This window comes from Lactuca serriola, chromosome 7 (genome assembly GCF_051521515.1).
Source record: "Lactuca serriola cultivar US96UC23 chromosome 7, Lser_US96UC23_V15, whole genome shotgun sequence".
NCBI classification, from domain to species: domain Eukaryota; kingdom Viridiplantae; phylum Streptophyta; class Magnoliopsida; order Asterales; family Asteraceae; genus Lactuca; species Lactuca serriola.
The window spans coordinates 44,715,597-44,741,835 of NC_136414.1; positions in this window are offsets into that span (position 1 = coordinate 44,715,597).

The following is a 26,239-nucleotide window of genomic DNA, read 5'->3' on the forward strand; positions in this document are numbered from 1 at the left end:
ATGGTGCATATAGGAGTACCTTTTTTTTTTTTTTTTTTTTTTTTTCTTCTGAAACAGCAAAAGTTTTATAAAAAGTCATCCTACTATGCTAGAAATATACCAAAAACGCCTAACAAGACATGGAAACAGGAAGCAAAGATACAAAACTTTTGACACTTGTTTATCAAATATCAATGTGTTAGGTACTAATTATTGTTTTATGTCTGCTTGAGTGCTTGTGATTACTGCACGAGGAAATATAAGACGATCACACCTAGACTCCTTACACATGCATCATGTGAGTTTTCAATCAAATGCTTTATTTTGAAAATATTTTGTATCAATCGGATTTAATTTTTTTTTTTCCAACAACCATCTCTAGCTTTTAGGAATTCGAAAACGTGGATCTCGTGAAATGTTTTAGACATGCCACCTCACCTCGTTCTAACTCCTCACCTCCTTCTAACTCCTCGATTCAATTATACAGCCCCAAGCTGGTGTCTATATATAGCCAATCACTTAACGGACTAGACGTACAAACAACTTCAGTTCCACACTCAGACCAAAATGGTACATACTTTCATCATATTCTGAGAGTTTGTTATCTATATTTGAATAGGGAATGTGAGGTTTACATCGTTTCTTCATTGCTAAAATTCTTTCATCACTTGTAGTAATAGTTTATTCTGGATCCGTATGCAGGCAGCCAATGCAGAATGCGTATGGGGTACACCTTGGGGAGGAAAGGGTGGATCACGTACCTGGGAATTCATAATACCTGATGGTTCAAGACTTACCAAGATAGATTTAAGCAGTGGAGACGCTTTAGATTTCATCCGCTTCACTTACAAGGATGGGTATGGCCGCACCCATACTTCTGAAAAATTCGGTGGCGATGGTGGCATACCTCATATGGTAAGCTTCTAATTCATCTCTCATGCATGTATACATGTATCGAAGTTAGGTTCATATTTTATAATATAGCAGTCATCATAGTTATATTTCGGTTTCAGATCATCTTCGACGACAATGAGTACCTCATTGGGATTAGTGGACGTGTCGGATCATTTGGTGACAACACCGTGATTACATCAGTGACTTTCAAGACCAACATCGGAACTTATGGGGAATACGGCACAAACCCCGGGACTGATTTCTCGTTTGGGGTCACACGCGGTAAGTTTTCGGGATTCTATGGAAAGTGTGGCAGTGCCGTCGACTCTTTGGGCGTCATTCTTCAGGCGTGACATGATATATGACAGCATGCATGCATGTTGTGTTTGATGGAAACAAATGTTAGATGGTCGGTCGTACGTAATTTTGGTTTCTAAATGTGGTAATCCTATGTATTTTATATGTTTTAAGATCGTATCTAGTTTCTTCACATGTGAAACTAATAAAATAAGGTAGCATACCAAGTCGAGTACAATAAGCACCCTTGTCGTGCATGTGCATTACGTTTCTCATGTACCCCTTAAGCTTCTAAATGGATTTTTCTTGCTTTCTTCTTTGCTAATACTTCCACCATAAAATTTATTTGGTTTTAGTTTCTAGCTAGTGTTGATTTGTTTTTTTTTTACACAATAATTGTTTCTTAGGGACAGATCCTTTTCTTTTGGAGTATTTGATAAGGACTCCAATTTATCCTTTCATACATGTAACCATATAAGGAAAAATCAACATACGACTGAGCAGTGTCGCTCAATGGATCTACGGATTTAAGGCACTACAAAATTGACCCATTTACGACAGTCAAATCCGTTGCAATCAAATATCTGGAATATGAACTGGGGAGGGAATGAAATATACGAGCGGAAAATAACAAAAATATATTAAACTTTATTTCCGTTAAATTATATTAAAAGTAATTACATGTTTGGTGCCTATGGTTGTTGTAAATAGCATCTTTTTGTCCATAAGATTCATTTGTTGCAGTATTGATCCTTCATTGGTTTTTTGGATGTTCTGTTGGCCCCTAAACATAACCACCTTAACGGTGGAACCATTAAGACCCTTTATGTGCCATGCACATGAGCGTATTTTGCTCTTTTCATCTATCCTTATGCGATCATTAATATTTACCAAATTAAGAATACCAAAAACATGATGACCATAAGAACATAAAGAACAATCATCTTCTTCCTAACCTATATATTAATTTTTCATATACATAAACCTTCGAATCCATAAGTTTTGATCTTTGCAAATCGTTGTTGAATCAGGCTTTGCAAGTTGAATTGTTGTTAACGTTTAGCTACTATGATCATTCTATTTGAGGCTAAATCAACAAATTTTATATGTAAATTGTAATATAAACTTCAGATTATGTTAATTAGTAAAACTTATAGGTTGTCCATTCATAGCATTTCGATAAATGAGGTTTCGACTTCCTATTCCAAATAGGTGAAATTGCGATTTATAGTCATTTTTTCTTTCAAAACGGTGAATTAACATAATACCTAATTTACTAATTTGCTTAAAATATTATCCAATAAGGAGGTTGGTTTATGGATGTTGTGTGTGACATCACGAAATTTAGGTCAAATGAATTGTCGTATCATACACAACATTCATAAACCTCCTGATCGGATATGATAAAAATCTAATGATAAAACAAATATAATAAAATTTTTGGGTTATTATTTATATAAAACTCAAATCCTACTCACATTGGTCCATTTAACCCATAAAATCTTACTCATTTTATAGGTTATATGTGTATCATAAAACGATCGGATATGAACTCATTTAATGATAAAACAAATATGAAAAAAAAATTATATTATTATTTATATAAGGATCAAATCCTACTTAAATGGTATCATTTAACCCTTAAATGATACACATATATAATGTATAAAATGAATACATGTACATTATGTATATGCAATTTTTACCAAAATACATAAAAACATACACAAGTGTAAATACATTCACCATAGGACCAACCATGTATGGAAATGTAGACACAAACAACTCACACAATACACACATAAAACAATAGAGTTTGTACTCTCCAAAATCCTTCAAAGATTTATAGGTAAACAAATTTGACAACTATTAGTTCTTACACACCCAAAGCTACACACAAAGACAACATCTTTTTAATACAAAACCGTATACATGTAACACCGTAAAAATTTAAACAATTTTTCACATTTTCAAAACACATTTCCATTCATAATTATTATAAAAATCTCAATGTATCACATCTCAATTCATAAAACATATCCCAAGATCAAATGAACATATAAAACTCCGCGTGTGTATACGAATCATGCCGGCGCCTTCCCGCGATCGTCACTAGTACCTGAAACACACAACACATAACACTGTAAGCATAATTGCTTAGTGAGTTCCCAAAATACTACTATAAAACATATTAGCCACTCAAGGCTATAGCTCCGTTTGACCCTCTGGTCAATGTGTCTCAGTGGGACCCTCCAGTCCCAACTCTCTGTGGACCCTCTGGCCCTAACTCTGTAAACTCTGAATCATGCATATCACATATCACAACAAATCACATCACATAAATAAAAAACAAATACACTGACGCTTAACTCTGATTGCCACGCTAGGTAAAGTATAGTGAGAAGACTCACCTTGGGTAACTCGGTAATCTCGGACTCTGTGAAATCGGGTCTAGCCTCCGCCTACTCATATGAAATAAACACTCTACATCAATACATCTCTAGAGGGCTAGACTAAGTCCTCTTTTGGTATTCTTAGAAGGGTAAAAGACCATTTTACCCCTTTCATAACTCAAAGGCCCCACTATAGACCAAACCCTAAAAGTCAACCAAAAGTCAACTCTCCGGGTTACGCTACGCGTACCAGATGTGTATGCTGGGCGTACCCGGGAGTCTCTCAGAATCGGGGAACGCTACCCCGAACGCTGCGCGTATTGGGATTACTCCTGGCGTAATTCCCAGTTTCCTTCTCCTTTGCCTTTTGGGTCTTAAGCGATTAAGACCTACGTCCAAACTCCAGATCTGGCCGCCCTAACATCACTTAATGCATAAAATTGGTGACTTTAAGCCTTTGCATGGCTGTGGGAGTCACCAACACTCAAATCCTTCTATTTCCAACCCTTAAAGGTCCATAACTCAAGTATGGCTAGCTCTTATCAATCAAGAATGGATTTTTATCACATAGCAACCCTAAATGAACTAGCATGGGACAGATCTCGGCTTCTAAGAGCTCAACAACTCATAAAGCTATCAACTTGGGGACAAAAACCCTAAAACTTCTCTTACAAAGTATGAACAGAAAAGATGTAAAGCTTGAAGCTTTTTACCTCAAAATGAAGCTTCTTTCACTGCTAATCTCGGATCCACAAGCTTGAGCTCTAACTCTTCCTTTTCCAAGGCTTTCACTTTGCTCCAAATGGCCAAGAACACACTACAAAGCTCTCCTAGACACTCCCTTGCTATATGAACGAGATTTAGGGTTTAGAAAGAATGCTGCTCTGGAAAAGGTGGCCAACAAAAGGGCCATGAGGTTGCTTAAATAGGGAGGCTCAAGGAATTAGGGTTTCTCTTCTGGGCTGGGTACGCCCCGCGTACCTGGCAATCCTCCCGATCTGGACGAGGACGAGTACGCTGAGCGTACACCCTAGTACGCCCCGCGTACTCGCCAATCATGCACTTTCTTATCAAGGGATAATTATGTTAATTCTTCAATGATAAGGGTCCATAAGGTATACCTAATTTTTGGGATGTTACAATTCTCCGCCACTAGAACCAGACTTCGCCCTCGAAGTCTCATGCCGCAAACAATTCCGGATGCTTCTCCTGCATTACCGACTCCAGCTCCCATGTCAGCTTGGACCCCTTCCGATGTTGCTACTGGATCTGCACCAGGGGCACCTCCTTGTTCCTCAGAACCTTTATCTTTCGATCCACAATCGCAACGGGCCTCTCCGCGTAGTTCAGGCTTGCGTCCACCTGAATATCCTCCAATGGTACCACTGCCAACTCGTCGGCCATACACTTCCTTAACTGCGATACGTGGAAGGTATCATGAATTTGCCCTAATACCGCGGGTAGCTCCAACCGATACGCCACCCGACCGACCCTCGCGGTCACCCTGAATGGACCGATATACCGGGTCCTAGCTTGCCCCTCTTCTTGAATTGGATCACTCCTTTCCAAGGAGATACCTTCAGGAGTACAAAATCTCCGACCTGAAACTCGAGCTCGGATCGTCGCCTATCCGCATAACTCTTCCGGCGACTCTGAGCAGTCAACAACCTCTGCCTGAGCTGTTGTATTTGCTTTGTCGTCTAGAGCACTATCTCTGTACTTCCCATCACTCGCTGCCCTACTTCTCCCCAGCAGATGGGAGTCCGACACCTCCTCCCATACAACAGCTCAAAGGGTGGCATACCAATGCTCGAATGATGGCCGTTGTTATAGGAAACCTCAGCCAAGGGTAAATACGTGTCCCAACTCCCTCCGAAGTCCAATACACATGCCCAGAGCATGTCCTCGAGCGTCTGAATCGTTCGCTCGCTCTGCCCGTCAGTCTATGGGTGGTATGCGGTACCAAAATACAGCCTCGTCCCCAACTCCTCATGAAATTTCTTCCAGAACCTGGATGTGAAACGCACATCTAAATTTGAGACGATCGAGATTGGTACTCCATGCCGCGATACCACCTACCTCACATACAACTCTGCCAGTCTCTCAGCAGAAGAGCTCTCACTGATAGCAAGAAAGTGAGCGCTCTTCGTCAACCTGTCCACAATCACCCAAATTGCACCGACACCTCTTGCAGTCCTTGGCAATTTGGTGATAAAGTCCATGGTAATATGTTCCCACTTCCATTCGGTAATCTCCAAAGGCTGCAACTTACCATGCTGACGCTGGTGCTCGGCCTTAACCCTGCGACAATTCAAACACCTCTCTACGAACCATGCGACATCCCTCTTAATACATGGCCAACAGTACTCTCTCTTCAAGTCTAAATACATCTTAGTGGCCCCGGGATGGATCGAGAACCTCAATCGGTGTGCTTCCTCCATCAGAATGGTACGTGCCCCGCCCACAAATGACATCCAAATCCGTCCCTGGAAGGTCATAAGCCCTCGGCTATCGGTGACGAACTCCTATACCTATCCGATAACCCAATCTCTCTTGCGGTTCTCTGGTCTCACGGCCTCAGCCTGGGCCCCTCGAATGGTGTCCAACACCGGAGTCATCACTGTCAATCTCATACAAATGTCTCGTATCCGGGGGCCCTCCGCCCTATGACTCAGGGAATCGGCTACAACATTAGCCTTGCTCGGGTGGTACAAGATTTCACAATCATAATCCTTTACCACATTCAACCATCTCCTCTGGCGCATGTTCAGGTTGGGCTGATCCATCAAATACTTCAAGCTCTTGTGGTCTGTGTATATGGTACACCGAACCCCATACAGATAGTGACGCCAGATCTTGAGGGCGAACACTCCTGCCCCCATCTCTAGATCGTGGGTGGGATACCTCATCTCATGAGGCTTCAGCTGCCTCGATGCATATGCTATCGCATGCCCTTTTTGCATAAGCACCGCTCCCAGCCCCGATATCGATGCGTCACAATACACCACAAAATCCTCCATCCCCTCCGAAAGGGCTAACACCAGGGCTTCGCACAGTCTCTGGCGAAGTGTCTCGAAGGAGGCCTGCTGCTCTGGGCCCCATGAAAAGGCAACACCCTTCCGGGTCAACCTGGTAAGTGGCACGACGATCTTGGAGAAATCCTTGATAAATCTCCGATAATAGCCAGCCAACCCTAAGAAACTCTTGATCTCGGTGGGTGATCTCGACACCTCCCAACTCATCACCGCCTCAACCTTGGCCGGATCTACCAATATCCCATTCTGATTAACGAGGTGTCCCAGGAACTGGACCTCTCGTAACCAGAAATCACACTTGGAGAATTTGGCATAAAGCCTCTCCGATCTCAGAACTCCGAGGATCTCCCTCAAATGCTCCTCATGCTGCTCTCTGGATCTCAAATACACCAATATATCATCGATAAACACGATCACCGAACGATCCAACATCGGCCTGCACACTCTGTTCATGAGGTCAATGAATGCCGCCGGTGCATTGATGAGCCCGAAAGGCATCACTACGAACTCATAGTTCCTGTAACGAGTCCTGAATGTTGTCTTCTGGATATCCTCATCACGCACCCTCACCTGATGATATCCAGATCTCAAATCAATCTTGGAAAACCAAGACGCTCCCTGCAACTGATCGAACAAATCGTCGATCCTCGGTAAAGGGTAACGGTTCTTGACCGTCAACTTGTTCAACTCTCGGTAATCAATGCACATCCGGTGTGAACCATCCTTTTTCTTGACAAAAAGGATAGGTGCTCCCCACGGCGGACTACTCGGCCGAATAAACCCCTTCCCCAACAGCTCCTGAAGCTGCGAGGATAACTCCTGCATCTCTGGAGGTGCAAGGCGATAGGGCGCTGCCCCCAGAACCAAATTGATATGGAACTCTACCTGCCTCTTAGGAGGCACCCCCGACAACACCTCAGGGAAAACATCCAAGAACTCTCGCACTATCGGAACCTCATCAACTGACCTCGGTCTCTCTGAATCAACCCTCGTATCCATCACATATGCCACAAACCCACTGCAGCCCCGTTGTAGGCTCTGCCTCGCTCTAGCGGTCGAACAAAATGCTGACCCAGAACGCGTACCCTCACCGTATACCATAAGAACTCCCCCCACTATGGTCTCGTATGCTCACCAGCTGTCGCTCGCAGTCGATAACCGCTCCAAATATGCTCAACTAGTCCATGCCCACGATGACGCAGACATCTCCCATCGCAATAGGGACTAGATAAATCGGGAACTCAACGCTGAAGATCTCGAGTACACATCCTCGGATCACGTCTGTGGCATACACCACCCTCTCGTCACCTATGGAAACTCTCAGAGGTCGACTCAAGACCTCTCGACTAATACTGATGTGCTGACTAAAAGCCAAAGATACAAAAGACCAACTTGCACCCGAGTCAAATAACACCAAGGCAGGTACAGAACTCACAAGAAAAGTACCTACGCATATCATAATATAAGCACAATATCTCAGACTCAAAATAAATAGATGAAAGAATACATACCAGCCACAACATCGGGCGCGACACGGACCTCCTCCGCGGTCAACTGGAAGGCTCTCCCTCGTGCCTTCGGTGCCTCGGCCTTCATTGGCCGACTATCAGTAGCTCTGACTGCAGCAGGGGCAGATCCCGGTGATGCTCCCTGCGTCGACCCTCGCAAATGCGGACACTTTGCCTTCCGGTGTCCGGTCTGGTTGCAGTGGAAACAGACTGCAAACCCCTTAGAGCAATCCTTGGCCATATGCCCCTCCTTGCCACATTTGTAGCAAGAACCTGCTCTGCACACCCCATCATGACTCTTGCCGCACTTGCCACAAGTGAGACCCTTCTGGCTCCCTATCCTTGAATCGGTAGGCTTGGCCCGCTTGGCTTCCGGCTAAGACTATGCCGGTCGCCGATCCCTCCCCTGAGACTCCGCCTCCTCCATAGCCTAAGTCTCCAGCTCTATCTCCCTCTTTCGAGCATTTGGCTGAAGTACGACAAATGTCCGGTACGACGAGTTCGCCGCGAACTCTCGTATATCCCTCCTCAAAACACTCAGATATCGGCTCATACGTGCCTGCTCGGAAGACATGTGCTCTGGGCAGAGCATCGCCCTCTCCTGGAACATCCTGATAATCACTGTAACAGACTCAATACCCTGCTTGAGGGTCAAAAACTCCTGGGCCAAACGCTCCTTCTCCACCTGGGGAACATACTCCTCTCGGAACATATCGGTGAACCTATCCCAGGTCACTGCAGCAAGCTCAGCAGGCGAATAGTGCGTCGTCACAAACTTCCACCACTCCTTCACTCCCAAGCGAAGCTGGTTCAGCGCGAACCGAACCCTCAAATGCTCTGGACATGAGCATGTGAAGAAACACCCCTCAATATCCGAAATCCACCTCATCGCCGCGATCGGATCCTGCATCCCATCAAACTCTGGTGGTTTTGTGTTGCTGAACTCCCGGAACAGCAACGCATCACCACCCTGCGGTCTAGTCGCAGCTACAGCTGAGGTGGCCGCAGCAACAGCAGCATCAGAAAGAGCAGCATATCGCTCATCAATAGTCTCTATCAGTGTGGTCTTGATAGACCCAAACATCTCTGGTATCTCTGTCCTGATGGCCGCAGCCACCTTCTCGTGAATGATCCTACGGATCTCCTCATCATTAGCACCGCTGCTCCCTGGTGTGTGGCGCGTCCCAACCATGATGTCTCTGAAATACAACATAAGAAATATCAGGGACTCGCTCGAGTATACTTACACTCGATAACTCAACCCTACTTGACTTCTAGTACCCTAAAGATTCTTACTCGGACTGCGCATTGATCCGATGTCTCCAGCAGTATGGGCCCGATACTACTGTCCACACTGCATCAACATTCACCCCAAGTCCTCCTCCCAGGGTCCCAAATCCCAAGTACTCTACTCTCAATAATCATAGGCTATTCTCTTGCATATATCTCATAACTCCTCGTTGCTATCTAATCACTCTCAAGCTTCCCTAGCAGCAAAACTCCTAGACTAAGGCATCACAAACCAGGCTTCTCTAGTCCTAATAAGAATACCTAGTCTACTCTAGCATGCATAACATAACTCCTCATATATCATAGCATAACATATCTCACAACACTTATTGTAAGGGTATTTTTGGGAAATCACCGTTCGGGCGCTGGCTGATCGTGCACACGGCTCTGCTCTATTTGTTTCAAAACTCTTTTACTCCTTGAAAATTATTTTATTGTCAAAAATTTTCCTCAAATCCTCAGTTTGAGTTCAAATACGCCCGAAGGTGCATCCGAGTCCCTCAAACCAAGGCTCTGATACCAATTTGTAACACCGTAAAAATTTAAACAATTTTTCACATTTTCAAAACACATTTCCATTCATAATTATTATAAAAATCTCAATGTATCACATCTCAATTCATAAAACATATCCCAAGATCAAATGAACATATAAAACTCCGCGTGTGTATACGAATCATGCCGGCGCCTCCCCGCGATCGTCACTAGTACTTGAAACATACAACACATAACACTGTAAGCATAATTGCTTAGTGAGTTCCCAAAATACTACTATAAAACATATTAGCCACTCAAGGCAATAGCTCTGTTTGACGCTCTGGTCAATGTGTCTCAGTGGGACCCTCCAGTCCCAACTCTCTGTGGGCCCTCTGGCCCTAACTCTATAAACTCTGAATCATGCATATCAAATATCACAACAAATCACATTACATAAATAACACGCAAATACACTGACACTTAACTCTGATTACCATGCTAGGTAAAGTATAGTGAGAAGACTCACCTTGGGTAACTCGGTAATCTCAGACTCTGTGAAATCTGGTCTAGCCTCCACCTACTCATATGAAATAAACACTCTACATCAATACATCTCTAGAGGGCTAGACTAAGTCCTCTTTTGGTACTCTCAGAAGGGTAAAAGATGATTTTACCCCTTTCATAACTCAAAGGCCCCAATATAGACCAAACCCTAAAAGTCAACCAAAAGTCAACTCTCCAGGTTACGCTGCGCGTACCAGATGTATACGTTGGGCGTACCCGGCAGTCTCTCAGAATCGGGGAACGCTACCTCGTACGCTGCGTGTAATAGGATTACTCCCGGTGTAATTCCCAGTTTCCTTCTCCTTTGCCTTTTGGGTCTTAAACGATTAAGACCTACGTCCAAACTCCAGATCTGCCCTCCCTAACATCACTTAATGCATAAAGTTGGTGACTTTAAGCCTTTGCATGGCTGTGGGAGTCACCAACACTCAAATCCTTCTATTTCCAACCCTTAAAGGTCCATAACTCAAGTATGGCTAGCTCTTATCAATCAAGAATGGATTTTTATCACATAGCAACCCTAAATGAACTAGCATGGGACAGATCTCGGCTTTTAAGAGCTCAACAACTCATAAAGCTATCAACTTGGGGACAAAAACCCTAAAACTTCTCTTACAAAGTATGAACAGAAAAGATGTAAAGCTTGAAGCTTTTTACCTCAAAATGAAGCTTCTTTCACTGCTAATCTCGGATCCACAAGCTTGAGCTCTAACTCTTCCTTTTCCAAGGCTTTCACTTTGCTCCAAATGGCAAAGAACACACTACAAAGCTCTCCTAGACACTCCCTTGCTATATTAAACGAGATTTAGGGTTTAGAAAGAATAATGCTCTGGAAAAGGTGGCCAACAAAAGGGCCATGAGGTTGCTTAACTAGGGAGGTTCAAGGAATAGGGTTTGTCTTCTGGGCTGGGTACGCCCTACGTACACCCTGGGTACGCCCCGCATACCTGGCAATCCTCCCGATCTGGACGCGGACGAGTACGCTGAGCATACACCTCAGTACGCCCCGCGTACTCGCCAATCAAGCACTTTCTTATCAAGGGCTAATTCTGTTAATTCTTCAATGATAAGGGTTCATAAGGTATACCTGATTTTTGGGATGTTAGAATACAAAGACAACATGTTCTTCTTAAATGAAGCTGCCAATCAAGAACAGCCCCCCTCATATCCTTTCACTTCTTTGTTTATTGTCAATAAAGCCCCAACCATACATCCAACACATCTATATATAATCTAAACATGTATCGTTTGATACTGTCATAATCTTCTATCCAATCTCAACTTGTTCAAAGAAATCACAGAAAAAATTACCTCAAATTTAAGCCAATAAGTTCAATCATGACAATCTTTTTTCTTGTTTCCATTCCTGTCAAGAAAAGCAAGCATACAAAATACCCCTTTGATTGATTCTTTATTTTCTGTCCCCATCTTCGTTTTCAGCCAAGATATACACGACAAAAATTGTTTTTCTTTCTTCTGCTTCCCATCGGTTGCAAACAGAAAAGCAGCCTCATCACATCTCATTGTTCCCTCTTTCTCTTGTGAAAAATCAAATCCAAACACACACCAAAGCCCCATTGATTCAGTCAAAATAATAAGAGAAAAAGAAAATTGGAATCAACAAGCAGACTGTCGGAGCAACCCTCATTCGCTCACCTGGTAGCCACCATCAGTCAATCTCTTGATATGGTTGCTTCCGTTCATCTTCTTTCCTTTGATCAGTCAAGAAATCGGAGACCCTTTCCTTTCTTCTCGTCGATCTCCCTTGCCCAAATCCTCTCACTTGCGACGCTATTTCTCCATCGAACCAACCCTCGCACCACGCTGCTGGACCGAAGCAAGCAGTCGAGAAGCTCCTCGCTACACCCACCGAGGCCACGGGCATCCTCGCTCTTTCTCCCTTCCTTCCCATCAGCCTCGTCGACCCCCAGAGACGATCTCTCCTTGAGAATTGATCGACGAAACCTCGTGTCGCCTTCGTTCACCTACCGACGCGTTCTATTTTGCTTTCGTTCATTCGTAACTCTTTTCCATTGTTCAATCAACAAATGACGAAGACACAAACGTAAAAAGCCCTAATTTCTATTAAGCTTGATGAAATGACAAAACTACCCCCATTATTAAACCATTTATTGAAAATAAGTCCCAAACACTATTTATTCAAAACAACCCCTCATTTGGTATTTTTTATACCAAAACAGTCCCATTTATTTAATTAAATAACCAAACTGCCCCTATAGTTTAGCGAAGTGACAAATCAACCCCTATAGTGTAAATTGGTTAGAAAACGGTCCCGAGTGTATTTCAAAGTCCAAGAATTTTGGATTTGTGGTTTCTAACAACAAGTTTCTCAAATGAAATCGAAGTCGAACTAATGGAACTCACGCTTCAAAGGTAGGTGCTTACGGCCCATTTTTAATATTTCTAATTATTTTGAGGGGGGACTGGGGAGTACATGTGCCTATGTATTTTGTTTATGTTTACAAATTATCCTTTTATACGAAAATACAATAAGGGTAGTTTATAAAAATTGTTATTTAACAATGTAACATATTGTTACATATAAACTAGTATAAACTTTTCATATACATATTATGGTTATGGAATCGTGAAATAACTAGTACACAGAATAAATGCTACATGATACGAAAATATGTGATTTATTTGACATTGTATGTCATAAAAAGCATGTCATAAAAACTATTGTAGTATTTCAAGGATTCAAGTTATTACTATGCACATATATGTATATGTTTGAATACATAAAGTTTATACATGCACATATGTTCATTACTTTGGAACGTACATCTTTATAAAAGCAAGTACATTACACTTTATACAATGAAATTCATTATGCCTAGTGACTTAACCATAATTAAGTTAGGGCTAAGAGTTATTCACATACTTTAGTTAAAGGCTTCTTAGTGAGACTACATTCATTAGTTGTGTCTAAACACTTAGCATACTCACACTAATATAACCGTTAATCTTCGGAGCGAGATACATATATATAGATCTACACGGGGTTGCCATCCCCACCAGTGGTTGCTAGCTACAACCTCGACCGATAAATCGAAGCGGGTGATAAGTGTCTACAATTGTTACTAAAATGTCTATTGAAGCGTTGTAGGGGTACCTTTAGTCACATAGCTTGGTTATAGGACTCACTATGAAGATTAACTGGAATCTCTCTCTCTTTCTCTCTCTCTCTCTCTCTCTCTAACTCACTATAAACCGTGGGTTTGGTTGCTTTCAAAACCATTTTTAGCATGGAATTACTTGTGTAACAGTACAGTTTGGTTTTCTAGTACATTCAAGGATTCTTTACAAACATGGTTTTAAAGTACAAATTTACTTATAAAAATATACATTTTGGAATTCAAATACTCTTTACAAACACAATTTTTAACTATTGTTATGCATTCAAAGAAAATACGTTTTAGACTTTTAAAAGTATTAATGTTGTTAGCAGAAACCTATAACTTTCACAAACCTTTTGTTGACCATCAAAATTACATGTATTCTCAGGAAATCACTAAAAAGACATTCAAGACTGGTTGGATTATAGGTGACCTAGTTTATGAGCTGTTTTAATATCTGTCTATCTCTTAAGGCAATTCATGTATTATTATTACCTGTAAAAGCATTGTATTCAAATATCAAGATGGAACATGAATGCTTTTTTTAGTGTTATACTTTTGTTATATATTCAGTTTACCTATGATCCATGAACTTAGTCGCACAACCCAGCATGTTCCGCCACCTGGGTCGGGGAGTGCCAGATTGGTATCAAAGCTAAATTGGCTATAGGGAACTCGTATCTTATGAAGGGGAATACACCTATAGCAGGTAGATTCTAAATAAAAGTATTATTATTATTATTAATTACACTACTTTTGACTACTTACAGTACAGGGGATCTGGTTTGAAGGGCCGCATAGGGTTGCTGGATTCAGAACGGCTTAGTTGCCAAAATGATCATACCCTCAGGTGTTTCCTGTCTAGCCCTCGTCTGTACTTGGTAGTCTTAGAGTACAAAATAAACACTAATAGTACTGCAAACCTCATCAATAATAGTATATACGAGTTATATGTATACTTTAGCCCGCGATGAGAACAATTAATAAAATTCTAACATACCTCCAACTACAACTTCCAACTCAACCCTTTCGGTCAAACGCCTCAACTAAGTTTAGTACCATACATACGCCATACCATAAATAAACTTGGAAGGTACGCCTATGTTATTTATGGTCGGGTCGGTGCACAATCAACCTTGAGCAATGAGTTCAACAGACTACAATGCTTGAAAGTTTTAAAGATTGAAGGATGCTCTAAAGATTTGTTGTAGAAACCTAGTACCTTAGAAACCTTATATCAACCCCAAAACAATGTATACATTTTTATGCTTAAAAATATAGGAAAACGTTCAGATTTTCCTAGTTAGCGTAAACCTGAAGTAGAACAAAGAACCAATAGCTCCGCTACCGTCGTAGTAGAGAAAACCATAGTTCCCAATCTATCATTCAGTAGTCTCCAAACTTCTTTCTCTATCATTTGAAATCGGTAGGATATCAATTATCTTTCTATAATTTGGAAATCTATAGGATTTCTAGAATCGATCACTCTCCATAAATTGGAACCTTACCACAAAATGATTAGAGGTGAGTGCTTACACCTCCTGATTTAACGACCTCACAGACCTTTGCCCAGGAATGGTGAACCCAGAATACAAAGAGACCGAAAGGTACATCTGAGGATTAGCCTCACTATTTCAAGTTCCGGTTACTGCATCCAGACCCACTACCTTTGATAGTGATAAGCAATTGACCTATCAATTGACTGAGAAGTGTATCTGTTAGGGTACCATGACCCCACAAATAAGGAAAGAACCCGACTAGGAGTACAAAAAGGAAGTTCCATGGAAAGTCAAAGGAGAACTTCAAGCATCACAAACCCAATCCAAAACCTATGCATGTGTACACCGTAATCACAAACACTCCCACTTCATCAAAGCCCTACTCTGGAAATTTACCCCATTGTACCATGTACAATTTCCACCATATCGGAAATTGCATGGTCTACATCATATGTAACTTGAGAGCTCATGCCTCTAAGTTTTGCAGAAAGACGCCAAACAATACAACCTCAACTACTATTGCAGGAGCAAACCGAAGTTGCTTCGAATGCAATCAGCCAGGGCATTTCAAGAAAGACTTTTCAGAACTGAAGGATCAGAGTGGCAAATGAAGAGCATTCATGATAGGTGATGGAGATGCTTTCCAGGAACCAACTGTGGTCACTGGTATATTTCCTATCAGTAGTATTTATGTTTACTTATTATTTAATACTAGTGCCGGAAAAAGCTTTATTTTCCCATAAGTTTAGAAGCATGATTAACCATAAATCATGAAAACTTTATTGGATTAGTGTCTAAGTCCATAACTATTTTGGTATGTACTTGACTCGATGGTGCATGGTCCTTTTGGGTTGCCTTCACCAAAGCAACTTGATAGGATGAATAACGGAGAGAAAGGATTAAATATGATTTATTAATATATTATGATAATAATATATTAAAGGAGAAATCATATTGTTTAATTAATATTAGTCAAGAATTAATTAGAAATTAGTTTTGTGACTAAAAGAGATTAATCACACTTAAGGGACTAGAACTGTCAATTGTATGATAGTTGAATATTGAGCTAATGGACTCCATATTAAAGGAGTGGACGAATTCTATGGGGAAACCCATTAGAAATCGTCCCTAGTCCTTTAAGGGAGGAGCCCATGGGTTGTTTAGGGCTTAAGCATCCAAATTAGGGTTTCCTTGTTAGATAACCCTAATAGCCTCACTATTTAAGGAACCCTTATGCCCCAAAAACGTGGATAAGACTCCTTCTAGGGTTTCCACACGTTTTGGGCAGCCTCCTTCTCTTCTCCTCTTCATCCTCTTGCTCTTGGTGTTTGTGAAACATTAGAGGGGTGACATTTGTGACTCTAAGCTTTCTAAAGTCAATACAAGAAGGATTTGAGATTGTTATTGCTCCATAACAATCAAGGTATGTTCTAAACTCTAATTTATATGTTATATTGATTATCATATACTAGATCTAGGGTTTATAGACTTGGATGAATTGCATGTACAATAGAGAAACCTAGATCCAAGCATTAGGGTTTGTATGAACACATAGGATGTTCTTATGGCCAAAACCCATCAGTGGTATCAGAGCCTAGATTGGTTTCTATTGTATTGATGCATATTTGATCGAAATCAGCACTGAAAATCGAATTTTTTTGGGTTCTGAGGGTTTGACTCGCCGAGTCACTTGGTGCACTCGCCGATTCAGGTGTACTCGACGAGTCCAAGTCCAGACTCGACGAGTCGAAATGTCTGACAGCTAATTTTCGCGATTTTCTTCCTGTTTTGGCTTTGGATAATTACCATAAATATGTTTTTGCTATAAAATCCGAATTTTATCAATATTTGGTGATTATCCTTACCTAAATAGAAGATAATTGTCAAAATTTAGATAATCTTTTGTTTTATTAGATAAAATTTGATTATTTGTAATTTAGATTTGAATTATCTTGTATGAAAAGTTTCAATTTTCCCCTTTAGGTTTTATAGTTTAAATTTGAACTTAAAAGTTTTGTTTTGAAATTTAAATAGTTGAAACCTTAATGTTTTGAAAAGGTTTCAAAACTTGCCCTCAAGTTTTGGAATTTAAATTTTGATTAAAAGTTTAATTTTGATGTATATTTAAATTCTAAACCCTAATGTTTTGAAATGTTTCAAAACTTGCCCTCAAGTTTTGGAATTTAAAAGTTGATTAAAAGTTTAATTTAGGAATGTTAAATTCTAAACCCTAGTATTGTTTTGAATAGTTCAAATCACACCCTTATGGTTTTATTAATTAATTAAGGTGTATAATTAAAAGAGGTTTAATAAATCCATAAAGTTTTGGTTTACAATTTAATTGAATTAAAAGTATAATTGTTAAATTTGACTACATAATATTTTAAAAAGTGTAAAATACACCCTATACTATATATAACATTAAAAGTCTAACATTATATATATGCATGGGAAAAAGTCAGTCTTACCGTTAGTATGCCTCATTCACGAAGCTAGTCTATAAGGGGTGTTTAAGGAAATTGCCTATAAAATGGCGATTGAATGGGTATCCACTCTTACCCACCGCACTCTTGACTAGTGGAGGGCCGTTAGCCGAACGGGTAGGATAGGACAGAACCTTCCATTATAAGTATAATGAAGTACAAAAGTAACTAAATGTTTTTTAAATTCCCAATCTTAGTTACTTAGGCAAAAGTGAATTGATGCAATTCCATGAAATTACACTTTGTGCCCTTGCAAAGACGTTAGTGGAGCGTGTGTGGTTAACCGGCACACTAAATGGTTCTAAGCAAAGGTAGAAAAGGGTGACTCAATGTTTGTCATAGTTCGGTGGAGCGTGTGTGGTTTACCGGCACATCGAATAGGTGACTGTAACATGTGAGGGCACCATGTAAGTTTGCATGGTTATTCACACCCGCTTTGGGATCCTCGGCATCCCAGTCACAAACTAGAGGGGCATATCGAGATTTAAACATGCCATTGAAATGTTCAATGAATCTCAAAGGATCTAGGAGTTTTCATAGATTTAAAACTTAAATTTCCTTTTCGTTTTAATGGTGGAAAATTAGTGAATCGTCATTCACTTACCTTCAAATGTTCTGCAATTAGGGTTACAGCATCCCTCTCCCGAGTTGTAGAATATTGTGTTGGGTCCTAGCATTAATATCTCATTTGGGTGATTTATTAAGGACTCAAATCAATCAACTAACTTGAATTTGTTTTCTCCCGTTTTGTAGATGTCAAAGTATGACAACTATGGTCTTCCCAAATCCCGTGGAACAAGCATTCCACATGAAGATGATATTCCACGATTCGATCGGGGAACAAGAAATCATGATTCACTTCCTCCTCTTCCTCCCGTTGTTCTCCCTATCCCACAAGATCGAAGAATTGAAAGGTTCAATGTCACTAAAGCCCTATTGGCAATGAAACATGAAGATGGTAAGCCCGTGTGTGCCCATGTTCTAGGAATGAAATCACACATCGATAGGTTGATAATGTTGGGTGCATCATTCCCTGATGAGTTGGCTATAAGCTGGGTTCTACAGTCACTCCCTGAATCATATAATGAGTTCAAAAGAAAGTATTATATGATGGATCATGACGCAAACCTCATTGACCTAACTTACATGCTCATTGCTGCAGAATCAGAAATGATTTGGAAAAGCAATGGAGCATATTTGTTGGGAAAGTCAACCAACCATGCTTCCGAGGATGTTCTAGGAGAACCGACCTGCGTTTGCTGCCAAGAGAAAGGGCATTGGATACAAGTCTGCCCTAAGAGCCTGAAGAGTCTAGAAGATGGGAGAGTCAAAAAGTATGGCTATGATTCAGGTAAAATCGACTATCTAACTCCATTAAGTTCCTATTCGTTTATTCTTAATACATGATGTGATAAGATTGCATTTGAATGTTTTGCAGGATCAGTGAAAAGACAGGAAGCTTGATGGAAAAGCAAGATGAATCTAATCACGAAGAAATGGATCTCGATCGCATGGATTTGAAGATTAGATTTAATTTTTCTACATAGTTTTTCAGTTGATTTTGCATTGTAAGGACAAATGTTTTCCGCTGCTTTTATGAATAAAATAAAATTTTGATTTCACTCATTTATTTATTTATTTATTTATTTCCTTGCAATGAAATCGTTATGAAAAAATTAATGTTTGCATATTTCTACAAAGAATGGATGTGATTCTTAATTATGTTAATAGTGGAAATGTCAAGAATTTACCAAATAGGGAGAGTTTCTCATCGCCAAAGTTTCAATTGGACAGAAACTTGGAATCATGCAACTTGGTTGCACGATGAATGAGAAATTTCATATTTGGAAATTAGACTAATTCATTGACAAAGTGTCAAGTGAAAGACTATTAGATCGAGTACACACAAGTTGTGTGTTGATCAAGTCTACCACAAGGGTAAGAAAGATATTCGTCATGATTTACTAAAGGATTAGTAAATATGATTATGCTTATAAGATTAAGTGTAATTATGAATTGATTGAAAAGGGTTTAAATCAATAGCAGAAAAAATAAAAGAATCAAGTAGGCAGAAAGATAAAAGTTTCTCTGTTCTAAGAAGAAGGGAGAGTACCTTTTATACTTTATGATATGTCTTAATGATTAAGAACCATATCTCAATTGATCCTCTAAGTGAGTCTTAGTGCAATTGTATGTATAAGAAGAGGAATCGAGAATTGAAGAAATGGTTAAATCAAGAAGCAAATCAAAATTCGTTCCAAAACAAGTCTTAAAGTTAAGATTGTGACATTGAGTGACAAGTCTTAAGAAGGTTTATAACATTCATCAAATGTAGAATTTGGAAAAAGGTATTCTTATTATTGCACATTTGAAATTGGAAAGTTGTGATGTCTTGGATAAGACAAAGACCAACTAGGACCAAATTTTATGAAGTGTTTTGTCTTGATAAAAGCTACACTAACTCTTGAATATTGGTTTGTCAAGAAATGTTTTATTAACAAGAGAATCTTATATGTCAAAGAGTTAGTGGGAGTCTTAATGGTCTTGAAAGGTTTCAGGAACTTACCAAGAATAAACCTTATCTAACATCACTAGCACACGACTTGAGGTTTACAACCTATCGTGTTGACATTATATTGTTACTGTGCGTTTCCAATCGAGTTAATTATGCATATGAGTCCTATGAGTTCTCATTGAATGCATAAAAGGCAAGCACCTTAATCAATGAAAAGTACATTGATAAGATAGGGTGATTTGTTTAACTACTTGGAAGACATGGTGGGCAGCCGTGTTACCATAAGGCAAGAGATCAAGATTGAGAAAGATCGGTCCATAAGAGTTTGAATTTGTTGTAAACTTGTTTTTGACAAATTCGCATGGATAGGAAAACATACACCATTAAAATCTAAGTGTCATAAGATTTTCTCCTTCATGAAAATGAATGTGAGAAAATGCTTTCACTAAGGAAGATTTTAAGAAGATAGCGATTGTAAAATTGTATTCTCGAATTCGGTTATGGTTACGGTATCCCTTTCCATAATTCAAATTGTGAGATTTGGCAATTAGTCTGAATTGTTTAAGACACACATATGAGCTATCTTGGATAAAGGTGTATGAGATTAAGAAGCCTTGATAAAGGATTATCAAAGCATTAGGTATTAGAAACATGAACTTAAGAAATCCAATAAGTATTGTTTTTCTATAAGTTGAGCTGTTTTCTAAATACATGTCAAAGCTAGTGGGAGCATAAGTGTTATGTTTATAATAATCATCATGATAGTGGGAGCATAAATGTTATGATTGTATGATTATTAAGGCAAGTATTGAAAGTTAGCCATATTAATTATAGAAAAAAAGAGTTATACTTTGCAAAGTAGTAAGGGTGTAAAGTTGTTTTGCTATAATTAAGGGAGAGAATATTGTACTTCGTTTCAAAATCTAAAGCTTAGATTGAGAAATTTTAATAAATATAGTCAAAGGATACATAGTGCGTTCTTAAATCTCGATTATGATTACGACATTCCTCTTCATATTTCGAATCATAAGAACGTAGCACATAAAATATTATGGAAGAAGATTGATAAAGTATTAAATCTTGATGTAAGACATTATGCATCGTGTCCAATATGCTTCGGGTATAGGATCGATTGCGAATGCTGTAATATTTGACCATTCTAAAATTTTCCAAATGTCTAGCGCATTTAGAGGGAAAAAGGACTGGAATTGGTTTTGACTAAGATAATTAAACAACTATCAAAGGACGATCCAAAGCTTGCTAAGGATTGGTCGCTTGTGAGTAGTTGGAAGTATGATATTGAATGGAGCATATCAACATTATTATGAATAGATAAGATTCTATTAAGAATGAGTAGTCATATGGTAAGTATGGAAAGGTTTCCATAGTGGGAGTTAGATATTGAGAATCTATGTCTAAGATTAGAAACTTTTGTGCAAAAGGATGTTAAAAGAAATGTACTTTGAGTGAGAGACATCACATCTATGGAATTGTCTTGTAACAATTTCCGATAGAGAGTTTTGTAATTTCATTGGCAATAGTCCTCGTGACCTTAGTGCAGTGACATTACAAAAGGATCATTGCATAAAATGTTAGAATATAACATATTCTATAAGTAGCAAGAATTTGATATTCTTTCACTTGTGGAATGGATTAGGAGTTGTGAAATGAGTATGATTGGAAATGTGTTCATTTGATCTATTTCACAAAGTAAGAACCGTAGGTAAACATTGTGTGAATGCTAAGAGTATGGGACAAGTGTTGTAATTCAAGTAAGAAGTTGATTACCCGAAACAACAAATAATGAGTAATCGATATGGTGATAAATAAAAGGTGTTTTATTTATACTCAAAGGTTTGAGGCCATATGGGATTAGTATTATCCTTGTGTTTCACCTTGCATGTTTTAACTTCCTGAATAATTTAATTGGTTCAGAACAATCAAATTATTCGAACGGACCACAGTCATTCATATGTTGGAAGTAGATATGAATGAAGGCTGTCATGAATTGGTGTGTGGATTGTCTAAAGAGAATTAGACATAAGAAAATGTTTGCTGCAACGTTCATGAGTGCTTATGAATATGATTTGAGCATTGGATTAAACCCACGCTCACTTGGATCACTTCATGGATTGTATCACGAGTAATTGGTGAGACGATAACATCTTATATTCTTGAAACCGAGATGTGTGAGTTGTATATTGCGAATTGGTTACACATTGATAATATGTAAACGCACCAGTAACGTGGTGTTATAAAACATATTGTTGTGTGAGTGCAAGCGAGCATTGAGTCAAAGTTTATCCGTTCCTTTTATCCAAAGTAGGATAAAAGCGATATCTGTGGGCCCCTCGATGATTTAGTGATGGCACCTAAGCGCTTGGCCAAGCCGGGACTAATTTGATGTGTTCAAATTGTAGTCTGTTGTCAGTCGTCATAAATCTGAATTCGGGAAACAGTACATAGACAGAGAGAATGATTTAGATCCATGTCTCAGTCTATACGATATCTAGAATGGAGGAATATATGATCCCTTATCTAAAGGACACACGTATCTGATAGGATCAGAGTTGACAACGGCTTTGGAAAGCTACGATTGCAGATCAGGATCTGAAGTTATACGCGAAATAGTTATTAGACTTATCCACGTGGGAGACTGTTGGATTAGTGTCTAAGTCCATAACTATTTTGGTATGTACTTGACTCGATGGTGCATGGTCCTTTTGGGTTGCCTTCACCAAAGCAACTTGATAGGATGAATAACGGAGAGAAAGGATTAAATATGATTTATTAATATATTATGATAATAATATATTAAAGGAGAAATCATATTGTTTAATTAATATTAGTCAAGAATTAATTAGAAATTAGTTTTGTGACTAAAAGAGATTAATCACACTTAAGGGACTAGAACTGTCAATTGTATGATAGTTGAATATTGAGCTAATGGACTCCATATTAAAGGAGTGGACGAATTCTATGGGGAAACCCATTAGAAATCGTCCCTAGTCCTTTAAGGGAGGAGCCCATGGGTTGCTTAGGGCTTAAGCATCCAAATTAGGGTTTCCTTGTTAGATAACCCTAATAGCCTCACTATTTAAGGAACCCTTATGCCCCAAAAACGTGGATAAGACTCCTTCTAGGGTTTCCACACGTTTTGGGCAGCCTCCTTCTCTTCTCCTCTTCATCCTCTTGCTCTTGGTGGTTGTGAAACATTAGAGGGGTGACATTTGTGACTCTAAGCTTTCTAAAGTCAATACAAGAAGGATTTGAGATTGTTATTGCTGCATAACAATCAAGGTATGTTCTAAACTCTAATTTATATGTTATATTGATTATCATACACTAGATCTAGGGTTTATAGACTTGGATGAATTGCATGTACAATAGAGAAACCTAGATCCAAGCATTAGGGTTTGTATGAACACATAGGATGTTCTTATGGCCAAAACCCATCAAACTTAACAAAACTTACATGGTAGAAGTTACAAACAACCAGTTACAAATCACCTTAGAAATATTCACTATTTGCCTTTTCACCATGAATAGCCACATCTTTCACGTCAACCTAATACCTATGACCATTGGAAGTTTCAGTACGATCATCGGAAAGGATTGGTTATCACTTCATCGAGCAGAGATTTTATGTTATAAAAAAGTAGTTTGACCACCTTTACCCAAAAACAAAACTCATGTGAATTACAGACATAAGTTTGGGAAGAACCTACGAATCATCTCTTGCATGAAGGCGAGAAAGTGTTAGCGGAAGAACTGCTTCGCTTTCGTGGCCGACATGGTGGATATGAAAGATAAGGGTAAGGAAATCAAAGACATACCTCAAGTATGCAACTTCCCAAACATATTTCCAGAGGATCTACCTGGAGTGCCTCCAGTCAGACTGGTCGAATTCCGAATCGACCTAATCCTGGGTGCAGCACCAGTGGAAACCCATCGAAAATGCAAGAACTATCCAGTCAACTCCAAGAACTTCTTGACAAAAGCTTTATCGGGCCAAACTTCTCTCCATGAGAAGCTCCGGTATTGTTTGTCAAAAAGAAGGATGGATCGTTCAAGATATGCATCAACTATCGAGCATTGAACAAACAAGCCATCAAAAATTGATATCCACTCCTGAAGATCGATGACCTATTACAAGGATCCTGCTACTAATTACAGATTGATCTAAGATCTGGCTATCATCAACTCAGAGTTCAAAAATCAGACATTCCAAAGACGACATCCATGACTCGGTACAGTCACTATGAGTTTCTGGTTATGCTATTCGGACTGAACGACGCCGCCAAACGACATATGCCAATTCATAGGGCTTGTAGACTATTATCAAAGATTCATCGAGAACTTATTTAAAATACCCAAGCCTCTCACCACTCTAACCCATAAAGACAAGAAGTTCGATTGGGAAGACAGACAAGAGACTGCCTTCCAGAAATTGAAATAATTGTTGTGCAGTGCACCAATTTTGTCTCTTCTAGAGGGAATAGAAGACTTCTTAGTATTTTGCGACACCTCTCACCAAGGGTTGGGATGCGTACCGATGCAAACATATGTACCCGTACAACTTAAGCAAAATAAGGTCAACTACACTACCCATGACTTAGATTTAGGAGTTGTAGTGTTTGCCTTAAAGATTTAGAGGCACTACCTATGCGGGACGAAGCGCATCGTGTTCACCGACCACCAACGCCTTCAACACCTTTTTGATCAAAAGGAGCTCAAAATGTGGCAGCGTAGGTGGGTTGAATTGCTAAACAATTACTAATGCAAAATTCATTATCATCTTGGAAAGGAAAATGTCATGGCAGATGCTTTAAGAAGGAAAGAGCAAGCAAAGCCTCTTCGTGTAAAGGCTCTAACCCTAACTATCTAGTCGAATCTCACCACCCGAATTCGTGATGCTCAGCTAGAAGCGCTCAGACTCAAGAATATCATAGAAGAAAACCTGCAAGGTATGGATAAAACAGTTCAACCTCAAGGAAGATGGAACACGATATTTCATGAACCAAATTTGGACCATAACGTTTGTTGAAGTAAGGAGTCTAGTCTTAAATGAAGCTCATAAATTGAGATATTCGATACAAAGTGGATCCAATAAGATGTGTCTCAATCTCAAAAAGCTTTATTGGTGGCCAAACATGAAGGTCAAGGTTGCCACATATGTCAGTAAATGCTTGACTTCTCAAAAGTCAAAGTAGAGTACCAGAAGCCATCTGGTCTACTACAACAACCATCAGTCCCAGAATTGAAATAGGAACAAATAACGATGGACTTCATAAGGTGGTTTCCATAAAGATCAAGTGATTATGACACTATCTGGGTAGTAGTCGACCGTTTGACCAATTCCACTCATTTCATACGCATCAAACAAACTAACAAGATGGAGAAACTCACCAGGACATATCTCAAGGAAATAGTCAGATTACATTGTGTGTAAATATCTATTATCTCGGAGCGAGATAACAGATTCACTTCCATATTTTGGCAATCATTGCAAAGGTTCCTAATAACCAAACTCAACATAAGTATTGTGTATCATCTGCAGATGGATAACCAAAGCGAAAGAACAATACTAACTTTGGAAGACATGCTCCATGATTGTGTGATAGACCTCGATAATGCATGGGATACTCACTTGCCGTTAGTTGTGTTTTCATATAATAATAACTATCATACCAACATGAAGACAACTCCATTCGAGCCATTATACGAACGCAAATGTCGTTCTCCGCTATGTTGGACATAAGTTGGTGATACTCAGTTAGCTAAAAAGCATGCTGGAAATACTCTACTCACTAGTCCTAAGATCATTTGTGAAACGACGGAGAAGATCGTTCAGATAAAGGAATGATTAAAGTCCGCACGTAGACGTTAGAGAATCTATGCTGACATAAGATGCAAACCATTAGAATTCGAAGTACGAGACCGTGTCCTACTAAAGGTTGCAGTATGGAAAGTTGCCATTCGATTTGGATAACGAGGTAAACTAAACCCCCGTTACATCAGAACTATTGAAATCCTGGAAAGGGTTGGTCCGGTGGTTTACAAACCCAAGTTGCCTCAAGAACTTAGTAAAGTTCATGATACCTTCCACGTATGTAATCTCAAAAGTGTCTCTCTAATGAGAACCTCGTCTTTCCACTCGATTAG